Source organism: Citrus clementina, unplaced genomic scaffold (genome assembly GCF_000493195.1).
Source record: "Citrus clementina cultivar Clemenules unplaced genomic scaffold, Citrus_clementina_v1.0 scaffold_6, whole genome shotgun sequence".
Lineage (NCBI taxonomy): Eukaryota > Viridiplantae > Streptophyta > Magnoliopsida > Sapindales > Rutaceae > Citrus > Citrus x clementina.
The window spans coordinates 3555316-3578461 of NW_006262139.1; the positions used below are offsets into that span (position 1 = coordinate 3555316).

Sequence of the window (23146 nt, forward strand, 5' to 3'; positions counted from 1 at the left end):
TACGACAGTAAAGTCTATAGAATCTAAAACCATGCTCTGATACCAACTGAAACGACCCGCCCCGCAACTCCCCAGGGCGAGTCTATCGAAACTCATAAAATCGAAACTATTCTATAAAAATTTCGGCAGAGTCTCCCTTATAAATAAAACATATCCAATCCTGCAAATTATAAAGCAACACTCCCAAAATTATTTAATATCCAACCATCCTCCATAACCAACTTCTCAAATCAACATATCCATATCATCCTAATATTAAATTACATCGATTACATAAAATAATAAAATAACACAACTTGCAAAAATCCCAAATATAATACTAATTAAAATCCACGACTCCTAGCACCATCACGTGGCCACAATATCACACTAACGTTCGCTACTGGGTTGACTGATGTACCTGTAACTCTCCTGTGGGGGGAAAAATATAAAATAATAAAAGAGGGGTGAGTATAAAACTCAGTGAGCTCAGTGAGTGGATAGTAGTTACTGACAATTTAATAAATTTATTTAAAATGATTTAATCTTTCTCAAATCAATTTCTCAAATCGTTTCTCAAATCAATTTCAATTTCTCAAAATATCATAAGAACTTGCTCAAACTCATTTAATGCAAATCAGTTCATTGAAACACTATAATACATATATTCGCATAAAATCGATGGAATCATATAATACTCATCATATCAAATACTGAAGACTAAAAACTGTCATCAAACAAGTACCCAAGGGATAATCTGATCATATCCGGACCTCGACGGACGGGCAATGACGTACTATCTGGGTAGCGTCACGCCCCGGAGCTACAACGGATAGATGGGGACGATCTCATCTCATATCTCATATATCTGTACTGTGCATGCATAAGCCCCCAAAAGGCAAAAGCGCCCGAACACACGGCCCAAAGCCTCTATGTGTGTCCCGACGGGCCCCAAAGGCCTCTATCTCATCTTATCTGTATCTCTTTTCTGTATCTCTTTTCTGTATCTCTTTTCTCATCTCATATTATCTGTTTCTCTGTATCTGGAGGGAAGGGTACTGTCTAATGATTTCAAAAATAACATATACATAAACATAGAATCTCATCCGAAATCTCATTTTCTTTCTATTCAACATATCTCAAAATCTGCTCAATTCTAATATCATGCCTTTACTAAAAAAAAACGCTAATAAAATCATTAATCAAACTCATTCTCAATAACAATAAAGACCGACACATAGATAAAAATTAATTTACCGGAAAATCATTTAATCGAAGCATTAAATACTTATCATAAAATCAGCATATACTATGAAAATAGGTTTGTATATTCCACTCACAGTGATGATGTCTAGACTCGGTATCAACAACGTCCGCGGGTTGATTCTCGTTCGCGGATGCGGATCCTCCTAATCACGGAAACACTATAATTATTCTCCGTAAATAGAAATACAACCAATTTAATATAATAAATCTCGAATCAAATCTCTATTAACGGTAAACTATTCCCGCATGAGTAAAATTACCAAAATGCCCCTACATGCCAAAATTACCAAAATACCCCCAACATCAATATTTTACCAACTTATCCTCAAACTTCATTATTTTACCAAATTATCCTCATATTCGTCAATTACCATATTGTCCTCAATTCAGATTACATAAATTAATCACATTGTCCGAAATTACGAAATTACCCTCGGGGCATAAAATTACCGAAATGTCCTTAACGTCTTAAATTACCGAATTACCCTCGAAAGCATAAATTACTTCATTGCCTTCACTCAAAATTACCGAAATGTCCACTAATTACATAAAATTATAAATTCACCCCAAAGTTTCATGAATTTACCGAATTGCCCCTGCCGGTCAACGGTGACCGGACTTCAATCAACGATGACGGGGAGCTTTGGTCAGCTAGTTCCGACCTCGGTGAGTGCAATGGTGGTGCCCGTGAGTCGCCACGCACGCTGCCGGCGGCGGATCGAAGCTCCAAAAAAATCCGAAACTTTCCGGTAGTCGTTCGACGATTTTCCGGCGTCCCTGGTGGTCGTGGTTGGTCAGAAATTGTTGCTGGAGATGTGAGGAACCAGTTCCAAGTGGTGGCGCGTCACAAACCCGGTGGAATCAACGGCGACGGAAAAGGATCTTGGCCGCAACTTTCGAGCTCAAATCGTCAACGTTCTGGTCGGTTTTCGGCGACGAGGACCACGGGGATACGACGGTCGGCTTCCAAGCTTCAGATCGGTACCAAGCACGACCGGTAAGGTGGCCGAAATTAGGAGATCCGTTTGGGTCAATATCGCGGGTCTGGGTCGGGTTTTCGGGTCAACGGGTCAAATTCCTCTCTCTCTCTCTCTCTCTCTTTCACGGGTTCTCTCACTTTGTTTTTGAATTCAAAAACAGTTCCCCTTCACCAATTATACAATCCGACCCTTTTTTTTTTTTTAAGCTTAATACAAATTAAGCCCAATTCGGACCCGTGCTGAAAATAAAATCCGACCATCGGCGCGTGTAATCGCGATCAATTTATTTCAATAAATTAAATTGTCGTGACGAATTTAAAAATCATAAGCGAAGAGGAAAAATTAAATCGCACTCTTAATTAAGAAATCCGAAGTGCATATGTTACATCTGGGGTCCAGAGTTTAATAAAAAAGAAGTAGAGATCAGAAAGCTCAAAGCTGAATTGACAAGAATTGATGTTGAAAAGACTCGACCTTCACTTTTTACTCAAACACAAACCCCACCAGTACCTCCTCCGGTCTTTGAAACCTATGCACCTTTCTACACACCATCCAGACCTCAACAACCTGTTTACAATCAATTCTTTGGATTCTCACACCTTCAACCAACTCCTCAACCAAAGCCATCTTTACCCAAAAAATCAAAATCCAAAGTCAACATCTCAGAACCAAAGTCAAAGGCCACTTCATCTTCATCTGTTCCTCCGATACCACCAAACGATTCACTAAAAGCCACTCCTGAACCTCCCAAAAAAGACAAAGGTCCCATGGATCAGTATCATTATCATACTGTCCAAAACACATCTCTTGACTCCTCTGAACCAAAAACAATCTATGAGTCAAACTCATCAGAGTCCAACCCGTCTTCCTCTTCCTCATCCACAAATTCAGTCGGTACCTTCACTGACTCTGAATCCGAATATGCTGACATTACAAGCATATTAATGGCCACCAAAACTGAAGATCCAAGCACTTCATCTGCCACACCTATTATTGAAGACAATTCTTCTGATGTTGAAAATAAAGCATCTCCAACAGAACCAGAGCCATCAATGCCTCCACCAGTTCATGATCACTCAACAAAGCCATCTTCAGCATCTTGGTTCACATTTGATGACATTCCCCATCATAAATGCCCTGTTCGACTTCAAGAATTTACCACATGGATTGACCTCCAAGGAACCAAACCTAATGCTAAACCTCAAGCTGTTCTCCATGAATTCATGGCCCAGTCAACGGGTTCTTTACGAGACTGGTTAGAAAGCTAGGGAGAATACAGACAGCTCCAATTCATGCAACTCCAATTGGCACGGCACTCAATATCATCCATGAACAATTCATCGGTGAAAAGACAACGTCTACCGATGCAGACAGAAAAGAGTATCATCAGATGAAGTGCTGCTCGCTCAAAAGACACCTTTTGGAATCTCATTACAAAAGGATGAGTATTCTATTTTATAAGCTGAATGGTTTCAATGAGTCATCTCTCAAACATGTCTTCATAGCCTCACTTCCTTCTGAGTTACAACCTGATCTTCAAAGGAAACTCACAGCCACTAATCTCAACATAGCTGATATCTCTCTAGGAAAGATTTTCCAAATGGCAATGCTATGTCTCGACCAGATCTGTGAGCAAAAAGAACTCTTCAAAGATCTCATGGAAGACAAAAAATCTTTTTCTGAAGCCTGTAAAAAACCCTATCTTAGGATAGAGTGCAAAGATGAAAAGAAGTGTATCTGTCCGACCAGAAAGAAGAAATATTTCTAGAAACACTTCCATAGAAAATCATCCTTTAAAAAACCTCTCCGATATTTCAGAAAAAAGGATGCTTCCCAGTACAGAAAGAAAAAGCACAACCGTTGTTTCATCTGCAAGAAACACGGTCACTTTGCTCGAAACTATCCTCACAAATCTGCCAAAGCAGTTCATCTCATACAGCATCTTCAACATTCTTCACTGTTATCTAAGAATGAAGATGTCAAATTAAATTTTTTAGAACAGTTAGAACAAGATGATCAGATTGCCTTCATTATAGCAGAATCTTTTGATTCTGATGATATTTCAGTCATTTCTACAGTTCAAACTGTCAACCATGTTTCAGCCATTCCTAGACCTTCTCTAAAAATGTCAATCATTTCTTCCAAATTTCATAAACCTGTTCCTATCATCGGGTTTATTGACACTGGTGCAGATACCAATATGATTGATCCTTCTGTCCTTCCCTTTGATTGTTGGGAGAAACACTCGAAACTTTTCCGAGCAGTTAATGGAGAAACTTTTGAAACCACTTTGATTACCAAAAAACCCATTGGTATTCAATTCTTTCCGAATTGCATAATTTGGAAAAAGATTATAACATCCAAACTCCCAGATAAAAATTTACTTATAGGTTTTGACATTCTTCATTTGGTTAAAAACATATTCCTCACTAGTTCTGGAGTTCGCTACAAGCAAATGTTCTTGCCCTATACAGATACATTACATCTGCATTCACTTTCCGAAAACACCATCTCCATACAGCCATGTTTCACAGAAGTTCCTAGAATTTTGTCCAAAAAACCATTCACAGTTCCACCATCCTTCACCTCTTTGGAAAAATGAACAATTCTTCATTCACCTTCCTTTCAAACTCAACGAAGACATAAATCCCACAAAAGCATCACACCCAAGTATGTCTCCTTCTGACCTCCTACTTGCTAAGCAAGAATGTTCTCAGTTGCTTCAGCAAGGTCTTATTGAACCTACTGATTCAGATTGGGCTTGTCAAGCCTTCTATGTTGAAAAAAGATCTGAATTAGTTTGTGGTAAAAAAAGGTTAGTTATTGATTACCAGCCACTTAATTCTTTCCTTAAGGATGATAAGTTCCCCCTTCCAAAAATCCAGACCCTGTTTGTCCATCTTGAAGGGGCTCGTATCTTCTCTAAGTTTGATTTAAAAGCTGGTTTTTGGCAACTTGGTATTTCACCAGTTGACCATCATAAAACTACCTTCTGCATCCCTAATGCCCATTATCAATGGACTGTTATGCCTTTTGGTCTTAAAGTTGCTCCTTCATATTGTGCAGGAACATGGAATCATGCTTTCTGAAAAGAAAAGCAGCATAGCAAAAGAATCAATTGACTTTCTTGGCATGGTGATTAAAGATGGCCATTATCAACCTGGTCCACACATTGGAACTGAATTATTAAAGTTTCGAACACACATCTCAACAAAAAGCAGATCCAACAATTCCTCGGGATTGTTAATTATGTCCGTGATTTCATCCCTAAAGTTGCAATCCACACAAGCCAGTTGTCCCTCATGCTCAGAAAACATTGCCCTCCATGGGGACCAGAACAAACAGAAGTTGTCCAACAACTAAAGGTGTTTATGAGACAATTAGGGTTTGAGGGAAAATAGACCAATTAAATCAAAGAGAATGATGTTTGGAAGTAATGTATAGACTTAATTATATCAAAGAATCACTAAAACTGGACCAAATTGAAGTTAGAAGATTTGAGAGAAAATCTAGATTTAGATTTGAGATTTTCGAATTTTGATGAGGAAAATGTGTTTGAACGATGATTTTGTGATCCAGAAGTGAAAAATAATGATTTTCTAGGCTTGATTTGTTATGGGAATTGTAGAAAATGAGAGATTTGAGTGAGAGAGAGAGTGGCGGGAATTGGAGAAAGAGAGTGGCATTTTCTAGGCTTGATTTGTTATGGGAATTGAAGAAAATAAGAGATTTGAGTGAGAGAGAGAGTGGCGGTTTCTAAAGAGAGAGAGAAAACAGTTTACTAAATGAGGAAGAAGAAAGACAGCAATGGCTTGAAATGCGAAATCAGGCTTACCGTTTAACAATAATCAGCCTGTCGATTATGTCTAGAAAGCAAAAGATACTTCAACAGCATATCGGTTTCCACAAGCGACTTACCACTTAGCTCTAGTGAGTTAGCTCTAGTGAGTAATTAAAATGAAAATAGCTTACCATTTGTCGTAAACGGTAAGCTGTTTAGGTCTAGAAAGTGAAATATAAGAAATGGCTTGTTGATTATACATAAATAGCATACCGTTTTCCTTAATAGTCTTTTTTATATCTAAATGGTAAACTGATTACCTTCGTGCTGATACAGAGACTATTCCCACAATAGTCCAAATCCCTAGACAGATCCAAAAGCAGGAGCTTCTCAAATTAATGCCAATGGAATGGCTTTCAAATTATGAGAAATTCCATCAAAATTCCCAGCCAATCCACACTTCTGAAGCTTTCTTTGAAAAAAGAGATGATGGTACAGTAAAAATGAGCTTCCAGCCACCATCCGATAGTAGATAAGCATGGCATTATGCTTTCTGCTAAGAAAAGCACCATTGGCCAGCCTCAGTTGAATTTCTCGGGATGATTCTCAAAGACGGAAACTTCCAGCCTGGACCACACATTGCCCAAGAACTCCTCTATTTTCTAGATCAAGATCTGTCTCACAAACAAATTCAACAATTCCTTGGAATTGTGAATGATCTCAGAGACTTCATTCCGCACGTTGCTAGACACACAAGCCACTTGTCAATAATGCTTAAAAAATCAGCCCCCCTTAGGGTCCCATCCAGACTAAAGCAGTCCAAGAACTCAAGCAACTCTGCCAACAACCAGTTCCATTAAAGATACCCATAGATGGCCAAAGAATTCTCCAGGCAGACACAAGTATAATTACTGGGGGAGCAATCCTTTTGGAAAGATTAGATGACAAAGAATACTATTGTGCCCATGCCAGTGGTCAGTTCAAAGAATCAGAAAAACACTACCACGTCATCTACAAAGAAGCCTTAGCCATGAAATATGGAATTCAAAAATTTAAGTTTCATTTAGTTGCCTATAACTTTTTGGTCAGATTAGATAACTCATCTTTTCCTAAAATTCTAGACTATAGGAACAAGACCCTACCAGACAAACAGTTGCTCCGTCTCAAAAATTGGTTTACCAAGTATGACCTTCTATCTAGACCTCCTCCTAAATCGACTTCTAGTTCTTCATCCATTTTAGTCACCTCTCTATCAACCATTCCTGTCATAGCAATGGCACCATCCTTACCTTTAATAGCACTTACCAGAAAATCATTTCCATTCAATATAACCTTTTCCTCACCACACCAAATTCAAGACTTCACAACCAGATTTCTTTTCCGATATTTCATGAACATCCATAAGCACAAGCCCTATAATTTCCCAAGTTTCAACCCAGACAAACTCTTCCTCACAGGCCTTACCATTGATCCATTTTTTCCTATCATAGAGGACGAACTTTGGTATCTCTGGTGTCTCACTGTGCTCTATGCCACAAAAATTGTCTTCCCAATCCAATCTATTCTTCATCATCTCCTCAACCCTTCCCAAGCCTCCTCCCTCCTTTGGACACTCTTTGAATGGTTTTCACCACTTTCTTGGTGGCGTAAACAACTTCAGTCAATCTGTGATAAAAATCATCTTAACATTTTCCCAGAATCATAAGGTGATTTGTACACCACAGTTTTCATCGTCCATCGTCCTTATTTCCAACATCCTGTGACAAAATTATTTTGGACTCAGGATCAAGCTTATCAATGGATAACTGTCCCACATCCATTTCCCCTTTCTCATGATTCACAATTGGTTAACAATCTAAGATCCTTTCTTCTTGAGCTTAACCATGTTCAACCTCCATCTCCTGAACATTCAACATACCTCTCTTGGACTAAAACATGAGATTCTCCACATACCAACCCAGGTATTCTCATCAAAGAAGAAAAGCCTGACTACACTGATGTCCTGTTTCAAGATTCCCAAGACCCTTGGGAAGATTTTACTTCTCGCCTCCAGACATTTGGTGAGTCTTCACAATCAGATCCTTCCCAAATGACACCAACTCAATCACAAGGAATAGCACCGCCTACTTCAACACCCTCCAACACTAATATTGACTATGAGAGCATGTATGCCAACCTCCATTGGTCAAAGGAGCCTTTTGCAGAAATTGATAGCGATGTTGACAATTTTTCGCCATCACACAGCTTTTGATGCAGTAGCCCGTGTGACTCCCGTGTGTCTCTTATCTTGTAAATATCAGCTTTGGATGCTTTGCTTTGTCTTATGTAAAAGTCTAAAAATGCGTGCTTTACTTTCTAAATGCGTGTGCCGTTTGTCGTTTATAATCATTCAAGGGGTCATGTCCTTGATGATTTCTATATAAGGCACCTTATGTTTCAGTTGTAAGCAGAAGAGTTTATGAAATAAAAATTTCCTTGTAAGATATTCTATCATGACCTTCTAAAGTTTTCTTCCAAGTTTTCCCTGTTAAGTTAGAAGAACTATAGACTTCCATAACCGTTCATCTCTATCTATAACAAGTATGCTCTGCACTCACCTCTCTATAGGATCGATCTTGTGCATCATAAAGTTTTCCTTTAAGCCCAGTCCCTGACAGTTTAACACAGTTCACTCTTTTCCCCAGTGCCATGGTGGCATTCATGTCTGAGTGGTAAGTGTGCGACAGTCGTCCCTACTGGTCACCTAGTCGGATTTGTTTCTAAGTATATTGGCTGGAAACCCGAGCATGCGGACTATTGGTCCAAAGGATAACTCTGTTGTCATTGCTCTGGTAGAACAACACCACATACTTAGGACTCAAACTGGTATCAATTATTTGATTACTCTATGTTTTACACACCAGTTTATTTTCTGGCTTAAAGTTGATTAATTTTAAATCATTTTGTGATTCAAAATTTTTCAAAAAGCCATTTAAAGCACGAAACACGAATGTCCATGTGATCATTTAAAGCTCAAAAATCAAGCAAATCAATCACACATTCATATAATCAAATCACATAATGGGTAGATTAATAGCTTAATATCATACAAACATATACTAATGTGAAAAATTGATCATCCCAAGTTCATGTCGGATTTTGACAAAATACTCTTCCCTAAGAGGTTTTGTAAAGATATCAGCAAGTTATTTTTTGATTGAAATAAATTTTAACTCAATGTCTCTTTCTTCTAACGTGATCTCTTAAGAAATGATCTCTTAAGCAAATCTCTATATGTTTGTACTTGGTCAAGGTTAATGCCATAGCCTCTAAGAGTTTGTTTCATCCAAAGGGCTTGTGCACAACAACTATTGGTGGCAATATATTCTACCTTAGTAATTGAAAGTTCAACCAATTTTTGCTTCTTACTAAACCGAGAGACAAGTGAGTGACCTAAAAAGTGACAAGTTCCACTAGTACTATTCCTATCAACCTTATAACCAGCAAAGTCAGCATCCGAATAACAAGTTAAGTCTATATGATGAGAACCATCAAGGAAATACCATTGAAGCTTCAAGTGATCCTTTGCACATTCATGGAGGCCCAATTACAAGAGTTAGAGCCAAAAAGATGCAAGCTGCATTAAATGGATTAATTGAGAAAATATGGATTGAAAATGCAATTCAAGATGCAAGACATCATGAATTGGGCTTGGAGAGAAGACAAGGCATTGTGGGCATTATTCAAGCTATTGGGCAACCAAATACTCAATTTGGATCAAATGCAGAAAGGGAAAATTCGGAATAAATCTGGTATTTATTGAGCTAGAATTAATGTGTAAACTATATACTGTTGGAAAGATAATTAAGTTAGCTTTCCAATGCCTTTTACAGAGCTAGATTTAGAGCTCTGTAGAAGGAGTTATGATCGATTTATTACAGCTTGTTCAGGCTTGGGAATACAAACGACTCCTTTGATTATTCAACTTCATTTATTTGTTTTGTGTCAAGTTTATCAATGTGTTAGGTAAGTCTACCATTGATGATGGTGGGCTAGCATTATGTTTGTCAATGCTAACATTAATAATGGTGGGTTGGTGAAGGCTTTTAAAGCACCCTTTGACAAACCTATACTTGGAGGGTTGTTCCAATGTTTCCATTTGTATTTTTAGGATCTTGGGATTCTTTTAGCCCATTTAAACCCAGCAACCTTGCTATGTATGACAATTAGGAGATTAATGTAATTTGAATTTGAAAGATTATTCTTTCTTTAGTTCTTTTGAGAACTAGTGAACTTATCAAGAATTTGCATTCTTGTGGCGTTCCAAATTTAGACTTATCACTCACCTTCTCATCTATTTCTTGAGTGTGGCGTCAATATCATTTTCTATACCTTTGCTTCATGCTTTTCTTAAGCATTGGGTCAAGGTTTTGTTTGTCATAAATCTGTTTAGAACTTTCTTGGAAAGTTGAAACTACAATTTAAGTGTGAGTTTCAAAGTTTCATTGTGGGATTTCATATCATTTGGTATCAGAGCTAGTTTCTAATCAGGTTTGAATGTCTTATTTATTTTGATTATCAAAAAAAAAAAGAGAAAAAAAAATGTACAAAAAAAAATATTACAAAAGGATTCAAGTATTTCTACTTTCATCAAATTGAATTTTAGTTATTTATTTTCCTTGACATTGTTTACACACAATATCAATTGTGTTGCTTCGCTTGCTTACTTTCCTTTCTTCAATTTCCTTTTCATTCTTTGTGTTCTCTTAATTTCTTTTCTTTGTTAGTGTGCTGGATTGTCATATTTGGTGTGCCACTTGGGTTTTTTTTTTTCTTGATTGTGTTTATTTAGTTCAATAAAGAACTGAAAGAGAGAATTAAGTGTGGTAAAAGACAAAAGTTTGTGAGATCGTTAGAGGGAAAAAGCCAATTTGTGTGTTAAACACGAGAGTTAAGTGACATCAAATTGAGTGAAACACGTGAGGTAGTATTGTGAGGTCTTTTTGCTAACATTCTTTTCAGATCACAAATATGTCAAAAGATCAAGAAGCTATGGACCAATTAATTATGCTCAAGGCCATGCAACAACAATTTGAGCGCATGAATCTGATGTTTGGAGAGATCCATGACAAATTGGAGAGGCAAGACACTGTCATAGCCAATCTAGGAAGGGGGCAACAACCAATAGCTCCTAATGTAAGAGGTAATCAAAGGCGTGCTGCCATGGGAGAAGAAGATAGTGATGACTTAGATAATTTTGATGACCAGGCCACTGTTGACATGCGTGGAAGAGATGATAGAAGGGCAAGACGTATAGATCATGATTTGGGGAGTATCAAACTAAAAATTTCTTCTTTTCAAGGTAAAAATGATTCAAAAGTATATTTGGAGGGGGAAAAAAGGTGGAGCTAGTATTTGATTGCCACAACTACTCTGAAGAGAAAAAGGTAAAACTAGCTGCTATTGAATTTACTGATTATGCTATTATTTGGTGGGATCAACTTGTTTTGAGTAGGAGAAGAAATCGTGAAAGGCCTACAAACACTTGGGAGGAGATGAAGGCCATCACGAGGAGGAGATTTGTTCTTAGTCATTATTATAGGGAGCTTCACCAAAGGCTTCAAAGTCTTATGCAAGGTTCCAGACGTGTGGAAGATTACCACAAGGAGATGGAAATAATCATGATTAGAGCCAACATTGAAGAAGAACGAGAGGCCACTATGGCAAGATTTTTACATGGTTTAAATCAAGATATTGCTAATGTGGTTGACTTGCAGCACTATATTGAGTTGGAAGACATGGTTCACATGGCCATGAAAGTGGAACGACAACTGAAAAAGAAAGGTTCCACTAGAACCAATTTGGGTTCATCTTCCTCATGGAAGTCAAAATGGAGCAAAGATGATAAGGCTATTTCAAAGCCTAAGATTGAGCCATTCAAGGATCATAAAGAGGGAGGCAACCAAAGCAAAGGTAAATCTGATTCCCAACACTCTAGAAAAAGAGATATTAAGTGTTTTAAATATTTGGGGACAGGTCATATTGCATTTCAATGCCCAAATAAGAGAGTAATGATCTTGAGGGATGATGGAGATGTTGAAACCGAGAGTGAATCAGATGATGATCCTATGCCACCTTTGGAGGATGCTAATGATGGTGTAGATTATCCCGTTGATGGTAAATTGATGGTTGTTAGGCGTGCTCTCAACGTGCAAGTAAAAGAAGATACAGAGGTACAACGTGATAACATCTTTCATACTAGATGCCACATCAAAGATAAGGTATGTAGTATGATAATTGATGGTGGAAGTTGTACTAATGTGGCTAGCACTAGTTTAGTTGAAAAATTGAATTTGAAAACTTTGAAACATCCTAGGCCGTATAAGCTACAATGGCTGAATGATTGTGGGGAAGTTAAAGTAAATAAACAAGTGCTGGTTTCATTCTCTATTGGGAGATACAAGGATGAAGTTCTATGTGAATATGATAGGCATGTGACACATGATGGTTACTTAAATAGATATTCTTTTGTAATGAGTAAAAAGCAAATCACTCTTGCACCATTAACACCTAGGCAAGTGTATGAGAATCAAATGTCAATACAAAAGAGAGTGATACAAAAAAAGAAAATGAGAATACAAAAGAAAGAGAGATTGAGAGAAAAACAAGTGAAAAGATAGAAAAAAAATATTGTTGAGAGAAAAGAGAGGCAGCAAGTGAACTTGTTTGCAAAAGAGAGAGAGGTTAAGAGGGCTTTCTTTTCAAAGCAGCCTATCGTTGTCCTCTTTTCTTAGACTTTGATGATGTGTTTCCAAATGAAGTTATGGTACATGTGGTCTTGTTAACCTTTTACCCAAATTTCAACCTCTCTCTTGAGGATCCCAACCTTCCCACGACCCTTAAGGTTCAAATCCAGCTCCAAGGAGCAGAACAAACACCCACATCAAAAATTACAACCCTTCACCACCAATATAGTGTATCGATTAGAGAATCATGCACTAGATCTTCCCATACCATATACTACATCCGATGCCTTAATGATACTAGCAGACACAGACACAATTCCAACCATCATTCAAATTCCCAAACAAATCTAGAAACAAGAATTGCTCAAACTTATGCCTCTTGAATAGTTAACCAACTATGGGCATTTCCACCAATACTCTCAACCAGTTCAAACAACAGAAGCCATGTTTGAAAGACGATAAAATGGTCAAGTCAAACTATCTTTTCAAACACCTGAAACCAAGCCTGTTTCAGACACTTCACAACTTTCCTACACTGCTATGATTACAGCAGTTCAAATTGGTCAAGAAAAGAAACTTCCCATTCATGGTTTCTCATCAGAAGGGTATCCAGTATATCCTGACAAAATCAATGGTCATTTTCTATAGGATGTTCCTGAAGCCCATAAGTGCAATCTAGATTGTCCTTGCTTGGACGACACAGATGTTGATGACGAATTGGAAGTTATTAGGAGAAAGAAAAAGAAAAAGCAAAAACCTTCTCATCAAAAAACATCTTGCAAATCCTTTCCTCCACAACCTCCACCAGATCCCAAACCTCTTATTCCCCAAATAAGATCATGCCTAATGTTTTCAAGTCAATCTTATGAGGAATCCTTTCCTCTGCTTGAAAAACAGACAGACACACAAACCAGAGTTATCTCAAAACCTTTTGTCCAATCCCCAGTTACAGCCGCTGGGCAGCCTGAAGAACCAAAACAGTATGAAGCTGTTTTAAATTGGCAAACCAAAAATGCCACTGCTCAGAATCAAACTCTTCAACAACTCGGAAAGAAAATTGATCGAGTTGCCAGTCAAGTCTCCCAGACATAAACTAAAGTTGATTCAATCAGTAATCGTCTTGATCAGATGTACATACATCTACAAGATCGTATCTCTGAGCTAGACATCGATCTCAGACGAATGATCAACAACCACATCTGGGGTCCAGAGTTTAATAAAAAAGAAGCATAGATCAGAAAGCTCAAAGCTAAATTGGCACGAATTGATACTGAAAAGGCTCGTCCATCACTTTTTACTCAAACACAAACCACACCAGTACCCCCTCCAATGTTTGAAACTTATGAACCTTTCTACACACCATCCAAACCTCAACAACCTGTTTACAATCAGTTCTTTGGATTCTCATACCTTCAACCAACTCCTCAACCAAAGCCATCTTCACCTAAAAAATCAAAATCCAAAGTCAAGATCTCAGAACCAAAGTCAAAGGCCACTTCATCTTCATCTGTTCCTCCGGTACCACCAGAAGATTCACCAAAAGCCACTCCTGAATCTCCCAAAAAAGACAAAAGCCAAATGGATCAGTATCATTATCATATTGTCCAAAACACATCTTCTGACTTCTCTGAGCCCGAAACAGTCTATGAGTCAAACCCATCAGAGTCCAACCCATCATCCTCTTCCTCATCCACAAACTCAGTCGGAATCTCCACTGACTCTGAATCCGAATATGCTGACATTACAAGCATATTAATGGCCACCAAAACTGAAGATCCAAGCACTTTAACTGCCACACCTATTGTTGAAGACAATTCTTTTGATGCTGAAAATAAAGTATCTCCAACAGACCCAGAGCCATCAATGCCTCCACCAGTTCCTGATCACTCAACAAAACCATCTTCAACATCTTAGTTTACATTTGATGACATTCCCTGTCACAAATGGCCTGCTTGGCTTCAAGAATTTACCGCATGGATTGACCACCAAGGAACCAAACCTAATGCTCAACCTCAAGCTGTTCTCCATGAATTCATGGCCCGATCAACGGGTTCTTTACGTGATTGGTTAGAAAGCTTGGGAGAATACCGTCAACTCCAATTCATGCAATCCCCAATTGGTACAGCAGTCAATATCATTCATGAACAATTCATTGGTGAAAAATTAGATGTCTACTAATACAAAGGATCACTTGAAGTTTTAATGGTATTCCCTTGATGGTTCTCATCAGCAATCCAGACAAGCCAGCTATCCCGAATGCTTAGAAAATAGTGCCCTCTATGGGGACCAGCACAGACAGAAGCTGTCCAACAACTAAAGGTGATAGCCGAGTCACCTCCTCCTTTCCGAATTCCCACAACTGGACAACGCATTCTACAGACCGATGCTAGTGATGATTACTGGAGTGCCATCCTTCTTGAAGAGATAAATGGTGTACGTCACTTCTGTACACATGCAAGCGGACAATTCAAAGACTCTGAAAAGAATTATCATGTGATCTACAAAGAGATTTTGGCGGTCAAGTATGGAATAAAAAAATTTGAATTTATCTTATCAGCCATAAATTCCTTATCAACATGGACAACTCCTCTTTTCCTAAAATCTTTGACTTTAAAAATAAGCCGCTCTCTGACAAATAGCTGCTCAGTCTCAAAAACTGGTTTGCTAAATATGATTTTATTGTCCAACACATAAAAGGCACACAGAACCTCATCCCAGATTTCCTTACCCGTTCGGCTATAAATAAACCTTCCCTTATTTTCTCCATTCACACCATCCCAGTCATAGCCATGAATCGTCAACTTCCTTTCAAAGTTCTCAACCAGAGAACCTTTCCCATGAGCATTCCTTTTCATTCAGCCTACCAGATATTTCTTTGCCAAGAAATTCCTTTACCAGTATTTCTTTAATGTTCAAATCAAAAAGCCTGATCGTTTTCCTTCCCTCTGGTAGTGTCGATAAGGTGCACCAAATTTAAAACCTTACCACTAATATAAATAATTAGTACAAAGTGAGTAAGGATCGATCCCATAGAGACTATGCTAGTTATATTTATTATCAACTCTAATATAAATTAATCTAACTAAAGAAAATGCCAATTATAAATAAAAAGGGGGTTTATGAATTTTTAACTCAATAGTAAGAAATAAAGAAATTAAAACTACGAACAAGAATTTAATAAAAACTCTAATTAAGGAGAAAGAAATAATGATGATGAAAACTTTGGTTAAAGGATCATTCGCCACCACCAAACATGCACATAATATATCAATTCTATCATCAATTTATATTGAAACTATCAACCGTAGACAACAATAAGCTCTGATAGTCTCAATCTTTCCTTAGTGTGTTGTTAGGCAAAATAAGCTCTTCACCTAATCTCTAACCATTAAATAATTTAAAACAAGCTCTTTAAATTTAAGATAATGGAAGCATTAAACAAAGAAAGATATTAGGTTGATCTAGGCAATAAACACACAAGCTCGGATTATTTAACCTAAGTTATGTTCTCTAATCGAAATCACTGATTCTAACCTGCTACTAATTATTAAAATATCAAGACAATTACGAATCAAGAATTTTAATCTAGCAATAAAATTTATTCAAGTCCTATCTAATTGGCCACTCAAATAAAACAAGAATAAACCATGAACCTTAATTATAGAAGAACATAAACAATCTCAATTAAATAAATTGAATGATAGAATTTAAATTTAATTGCATAGCATGTTTAGGGTTTTCAATTCACCCTCAACCAAAGTAAAAATCTAGCCTAACATAATTGAATTGGGAATAAGAGAATTGATAAAACCAGTCATGGAGATTATTCAAGCGGCTGCAAATTGTTCAGTTTCTCTTGGTTGACGATTCTCCTCTGCCCGAATTACGTCTGCACTCTCTTCTTTTTATTCAAAACCAAAACTCCCTTTTATATTGCTTGGCCACCGAATCCTATTGTGATTCTAATAACTAAACCACCTTTTACAAGCTAAAGCCCTAAGCTTGCCACGTAATTGAAAACAATAAAAGCCAAAAGCTATTGATTTCCTTCCTTTATTCTACTTTGACTTTCCATTCAAAGGCTTAATTAAAAGCTTTGTTTTATGTGCTGCCCACTTTAGCTTTAACCTTCTTCTTTGTTTGCACGAACATGGAGAATTCAATTTATTGGCTTCGGTTTCTTCGAACAGAATTTCTTGCACATCTCCTTAATTACTTCCACAAATTGATTTGATCTTCACTGCTGTCCAATTGTTATTCTTTACGTACTTTTCATCCATAATCTCCAATTAATTCCCTATGCAATAAAATAATTCAATTAATTAAAAATAACAAATTAAAATAACTAGCAATTATATAATTAAGGGTAAAATATGTATATAAATTATGCTCATCAAATACCCCCAGACTTAGATTTTGCTAGTCCTCGAGTAAAACTAAAACAAAAAGCAAAAACAAAAGTAACGAAACAAAAAGTAAATCCTAACTAAACCACTTTCGTAGGAAATCACGATTGCATTTAGCGTATGCAACAAGCCTTTAAACCCCTAGGCGGCCCCAGTGGACGAGTTATAGTCTCATGAGGGCTTCAGCGATGATACCCACAAACATCATTAAAATTTTTTCTTGAATGATAAAGAACAAAAGAATTTAAAATAAAACTAGCTCAAAGAAAATTTCAAATATTATCGAAGTTCTAACTTTAATTCAATAGTCAATCCCATCTCTCTTTTGATTCTCATAGTGTGTGTGTGTGTGTGTGTGAATCAATTCAATTAAAATCTATTTCCAAAATCTTCAATATCAACAGCCTTTGCCTCGAACAAAGAAAAGAGTAGGTCAAACTAATCTTATCATCTTAATCTCCAATTTTTTTTCTTTTACATGCATTTGTGTGCATTTTCTTTTGATTGATTTTTTTTTTTTTTATAGTCAGGAGCTTTCACTCTACCCCTTAAGGTAGCCTTCTTCTCATGGTAGATTATCCTCTACATACTGGTGGTATATAGGCCCAAATTACTCAAGGATAGCTTCACTCTTAAGGGTTATAGGTAGCTATTTCTGACTATGGTGCCTGTGTATACTACATTGTATTGTAGAGATAAGAATCAAGACAAACAGTCATTTACTCGATCTAAAATTCTCAACTCAGGCTGCGTCAATCTTAAATTCTAAGTCAAAATTATGAAAGAATTGATATTAGTGCTGATGGTTTAAAGAATCTCAATTAAGAGGAAATCAACACAAGAATCAAGTATAAACTAAGGTAATATTCAACCCTTTCTAAGAACCATATTCATTGTCAATCAAATTCTTATCACTGACTAATATTCAAACAATGTTTTTTTTTGTAAAAAGAAAAAGACAAAGCAATAAAAACTAAGTTCGAAATCCACCCCCATTTCGAAAGAGGGCTTCTACTGACCTGTTACAAAAGTGAGTGCCTCCGTCGCTGATAATTGCCTTTGGTGTTCCAAACCTTGTAAAGATGTTCGGGTGGCTTTTGCTTCCACCCATTTTGAAACATAATCAACCGCAAGAACAATATAGAGATTACCAAACGATGAAGGAAATGGTCCCATGAAGTCGATGCCCCAAACATAAAAAATCTCAACTATAAGAATGGGAGATTGTGGCATCTGATTTCTAGGTCCCAAATTACCTGTTCTCTGACAACGATCACAAGATTTGTAAAACAAATATGCACCCTTAAATAGTGACGGCCAATAAAAATCGCTCGCAAGTACTTTAAGGGTTGTTCTCTTTGGTCCAAAATGTCCTCCACAAGCCAAAGTATGACAAAAGGTGAGAATATAAGTAAATTCAGTTTCGGGTACACACCTTCTAATAACTTGATCAGAACAATGCTTCCACAAGTATGGCTCATCCCACACATAGTACTTGGCATCACTCTTGATCTTGGCCTTTTGTGCACGGGTTATCTCTTTTGGTACTGTCCTGGTAACTAAGTAATTGACATTATCTGCATACCAAGGAGTAACTGTACCTACCTGTAATAACTGCTCATCTGGAAAGTTCTCATGCAATGGAAGTGCATCTTCATTATGGATAAGTCGACTCAAATGATCTGCCACCAAATTCTCAGAACCTCTCTTATCTAGAATCTCTATGTCAAATTCTTGCAATAGAAGTATCCATCGTATAAGGTGCAATTTGGCATCTTTTTTGGTGAGCAAGTACCTAATAGCTGCATGTTCAGAGTAAACAATTACCTTAGATCCAATTAAATAAGAACGGAATTTCTCTAAGGCAAAGATAACTGCTAAAAGTTCTTTCTCTGTGGTGGAGTAGTTAGGTTGTGCATCATTCAATGTACGAGAGGCATAATAGATGACATGAGAAAGCTTGCCCACACGTTAGCCCAACACGGCTCCAACAACATAGTCACTAGCATCGCACATAATCTCAAATGGTAAATCCCAGTTTGGTGGTTGAATCACAGGGGCTGATGTCAAAACCTCTTTTAACTTCTTAAAAGCTCTTTGGCACTCTTCATTGAAGTCAAACATTGCATCCTTTTAAAGTAAGTTACAGAGGAGTAATGCTATCTTGGAGAAGTCCTTGATAAACCTGCGATAGAAACCTGCATGACCAAGAAAAGAACGAACCTCCCTCACACTAGTGGGAGGTGATAAAGAGCGAATAAGATCTATCTTAGATTTATCAACTTCAATCCCCTTTTCAGAAATAACATGGCCTAGTACAATACCTTGATTAACCATAAAATGACATTTTTCCCAATTAAATACAAGGTTAGTGTTAATGCATCGTTTAAAAACAAGTGTAAGGTTATCTAAACATCTATCGAAAGAATCACCATAAATTGTAAAATCATCCATAAATACCTCAATGATGTTCTCCACATAATCAGAAAAAATACTCATCATACACCTTTGGAAAGTGGCAGGAGCGTTACAGAGACCAAACGACATGCGTCAGTAAGTAAATGTTCCGAAGGGGCATGTGAAGGTCGTTTTCTCTTGGTCTTTCGGAGCGATAACGACCTGATTATAACCTGAGTAACCATCAAGAAAACAATAATGAGAGTGACCACTTAACCTTTCAAGCATTTGATCAATGAATGGCAGAGGAAAATGATCCTTGCGAGTGGCTGCATTCAGTTTACGATAGTCAATGCAGACTCTCCACCCAGTTTGAACTCTTGTTGGCACAAGCTCATTTTCTTCATTCTTGACTACTGTAATGCCTATTTTTTTTTGAACTACCTGCACACAACTCACCCATTTACTATCAGAAATGGGATAAATAATCCCCACATTAAGGAGTTTTAGTATCTCCTTTTTTACGACTTCTATCATTGGTGGATTAAGGCGGTGTTGTGCATCTCTCGTTGGTTTAGACCCTCTAGTAAAATGCGATGCATACACATGGAAGGACTAATTCCCTTAATGTCAGCAATGGTCTAGCCAATCGCCGTTTTATGATCCCGAAGCACCCTAATTAACTTTTCTTATTGAAGGGGGGTGAGGGTTTTAGCAATTATGACTGGAAGTGTTTCATTTTAACCCAAGTAAATATATTGCAGGTGCTCTGGGAGTGGCTTAAGTTCTAAGGTAGGTGCCTGCACAATTGAAGGCAAAAGTTTCTCGTTTAAGAAAGGCAATTCAAGGTAAGAAACATTATACCCATTGGTGCGTAATGTGACTGCTCCATCTAAGATCGTCATAGCTTCCTTTACCTCATCATCCAACTTTGTCAAATTTGCCTGTTCCTTAGAATCATCTTTCTTAAGATTTTTGCTTATGGCAATTTCAAAACTATCATTACTGGATAATTCAAAGAAATTCTGCACCAAAGTATTAATATCATCTATGGCAAAGACAGAATGTACATCACTAGGATACCTCATTGCCTCAAAGATATTGAAGCCGATCACTTCACCATCGAATACCATTGTGAGGGTTCCATCGTGAACATCAATCTTGGTTTGGGCTGTCTTAAGGAATGGTTGCCCCAACAGAATAGGAGTGGGATTGGGCAATGATTCATTGTCCATTTCAAGGATATAAAAAATCAGCTGGAAAGACCAATTCATTGACCTGCACAAGAACATCTTCCACAACCCCCTTCAGGTAAGCATTAGATCTATAAGCCAATTGAATAATTATACCAGTTTCTTCCATTGGACCTAAATTCAAGGAATTATAAATCGAATATGGCATAACATTAATTGAGGCCCTTAAATCTAGCAAACATCTTTTGAATCTGGTATTGCCAATAGTGCAGGGGATAGTAAAAGTACCTAGATCTTTGCACTTAGGAGGAAGTTTTCTTTGAAGTACAGTAGAAACGTTCTCTCCTACACTTACTTTTTCATGACCGCTCAACTTGCACGAACATGGAGAATTCAATTTATTGGCTTCCACAAATCGATTTGATCTTCAATGTTGTCCAATTGTTATTCTTTACGTACTTTTCATCCATAATCTCCAATTAATTTCCTATGCAACAAAATAATTCAATTAATTAAAAATAACTAGTAATTATATAATTAAGGGTAAAATATGTATATAAATTATGCTCATCACCCTCTGTATGGAAAACCTGTTTCTCACCGGTCTTACCCTCTCTTCCTTAACCATCTGCGAAGATGAGTTATGGTACATGTGGTGCCTCACTACCCTGTATGCTACGAGATCTGGAGGTATTTCTAGAGTGACATACTGCTCACTCTAAGAGGCTTGTAAAGCACACTGATCCAGTCTAGAAGACTGAACATATTCTTTTAGGAGTGGTCTTTTGGTGGAGATCAAGGTACGAATACTTCTGGTGAAAGAATTTTTTTGTTTGTATAGATTGTAAGGACTCATGATGGGAAACTGAGATTCCTTGATTTGGGCAGACTCAGGGATATAGGAATATTCAACAAGATTTTCAATTTTGGAGGCTATATGTTTTGGTTTGGGTTTTTTCGGTGAAGAAGGCTTTGTTGGTGGAATTGGAGGAATATTTAGGTTTGTGGAATGGAGATGGGAAAGACCAAAGAATTGGTCATAAGTCAACTGCTTAGGAGGATTGTAAAAAGGTTGGTATGATGTAAATAATGGTGTTGGTATAGGTATGGACTGTGTTTTGGTGAAAATGGATGGTTGTGCTTTATCAGCATCAATCCTGGCCAACTCTGCTTTCAGCTTTCTAATCTCTGCTTCTTTTTATTGAATTCCGGACCACAAATACGATTGTTTATCATCGTTCTGAGATCAATATCTAATTCAGAGATTCTGTTTTGCAGATTTGAATAAATCTGTTCAAGCCGAGCATTAATTGTGTCCACCTTTGTTTCTATTTGGGACACATGTGATGCGACTTTATCAATCTTCTTACCAAGATGGTGGAGAGCTTGGTTTTGACCGTTGGCATTTTGAGTTTGCCAATTCAGTATAGCTTCATACTGTTTTGGTGCTTCAGGTTGTCCTGAGGTTGTGATTGGTGATTGAACATAAGGTTGAGAGACAACTTTGGTTTGTGGATCTGTATGTCTTTCAAGTGGGGGAAAGGATTCTTGGTATGATTGGCTAGAGGATGAAAACATTAGACATGACTTGATTTTTGGTTGAGTGGGAATAGGCTTAAAGGATGACTCTTTTTCTATTTGCCTGAGTGCCTTTTGGTCCTGAATGGTAGTGACCATCTTTTAAGACCATGCCAAGAAAATCAATAGATTCCTTTCCTATATTGCTTTTCTTTTCAGAAAGCATGATGCCATGTGTCTGCACGATTTCCAAGAAATCTGAAAGGAGTTGTTGATGTGTTTGGTGGTTGTGGGAAAACAACAAGATATCATCAATGTAGATTAAAGCATGATATAATGAGGGAGCAACTTTGAGACCGAAGGGTAGGATTTGATGAGAACCATCAAGGGACCATTAAAACTTCAAGTGATCCTTTGCACATTCATGGAGGCCCAATTACAAGAGCAAGAGCCAAAAACATGCAAGCTGCTTTAAATGGATTAATTGAGAAAATATGGATTGAAAATGCAATTCAAGATGCAAGACATCATGAATTGGGCTTGAAGAGAAGACAAGGCATTGTGGGCATTATTCAAGTCATTGGGCAGCCAAATACACAAGTTGTATCAAATGCAGAAAGGTCAAATTCGGAATAAAAACTGTATTGATTAAGCCAGAATTAAAATGCAAGCTATATACCGTTGGAAAGATAATTAAGTTAGCTTTCCAATAAATTTTACAGAGCTGGATTTGGAGTTCTCTAGAAGGAGTTATGACCAATTCTTTACAGCTTGTTCAGACTTGGGATTTTCAACGAATCCTTTGTTTTTCAACTTATTTGTTTGTTTTGTTTCAAGTTTGTCAATGATAGCATTAATTATAGTAGGCTAGCATTAAGTTTGTCAAAGATAGCATTGATCA

General features: G+C 37.3%; 1 long non-coding RNA gene across 1 annotated transcript; it reads right to left on the reverse strand.

The window, feature by feature from the left end:
• Positions 1-272: 272 nt before the first annotated feature.
• On the reverse strand, positions 273-1868 carry LOC112097259. Its single transcript, XR_002904920.1, has 3 exons — positions 1832-1868; positions 1320-1388; positions 273-411 (listed from the first exon to the last, which is right to left on the reverse strand). It is a non-coding gene; the product is annotated as an uncharacterized LOC112097259 (long non-coding RNA).
• Positions 1869-23146: the final 21278 nt, after the last annotated feature.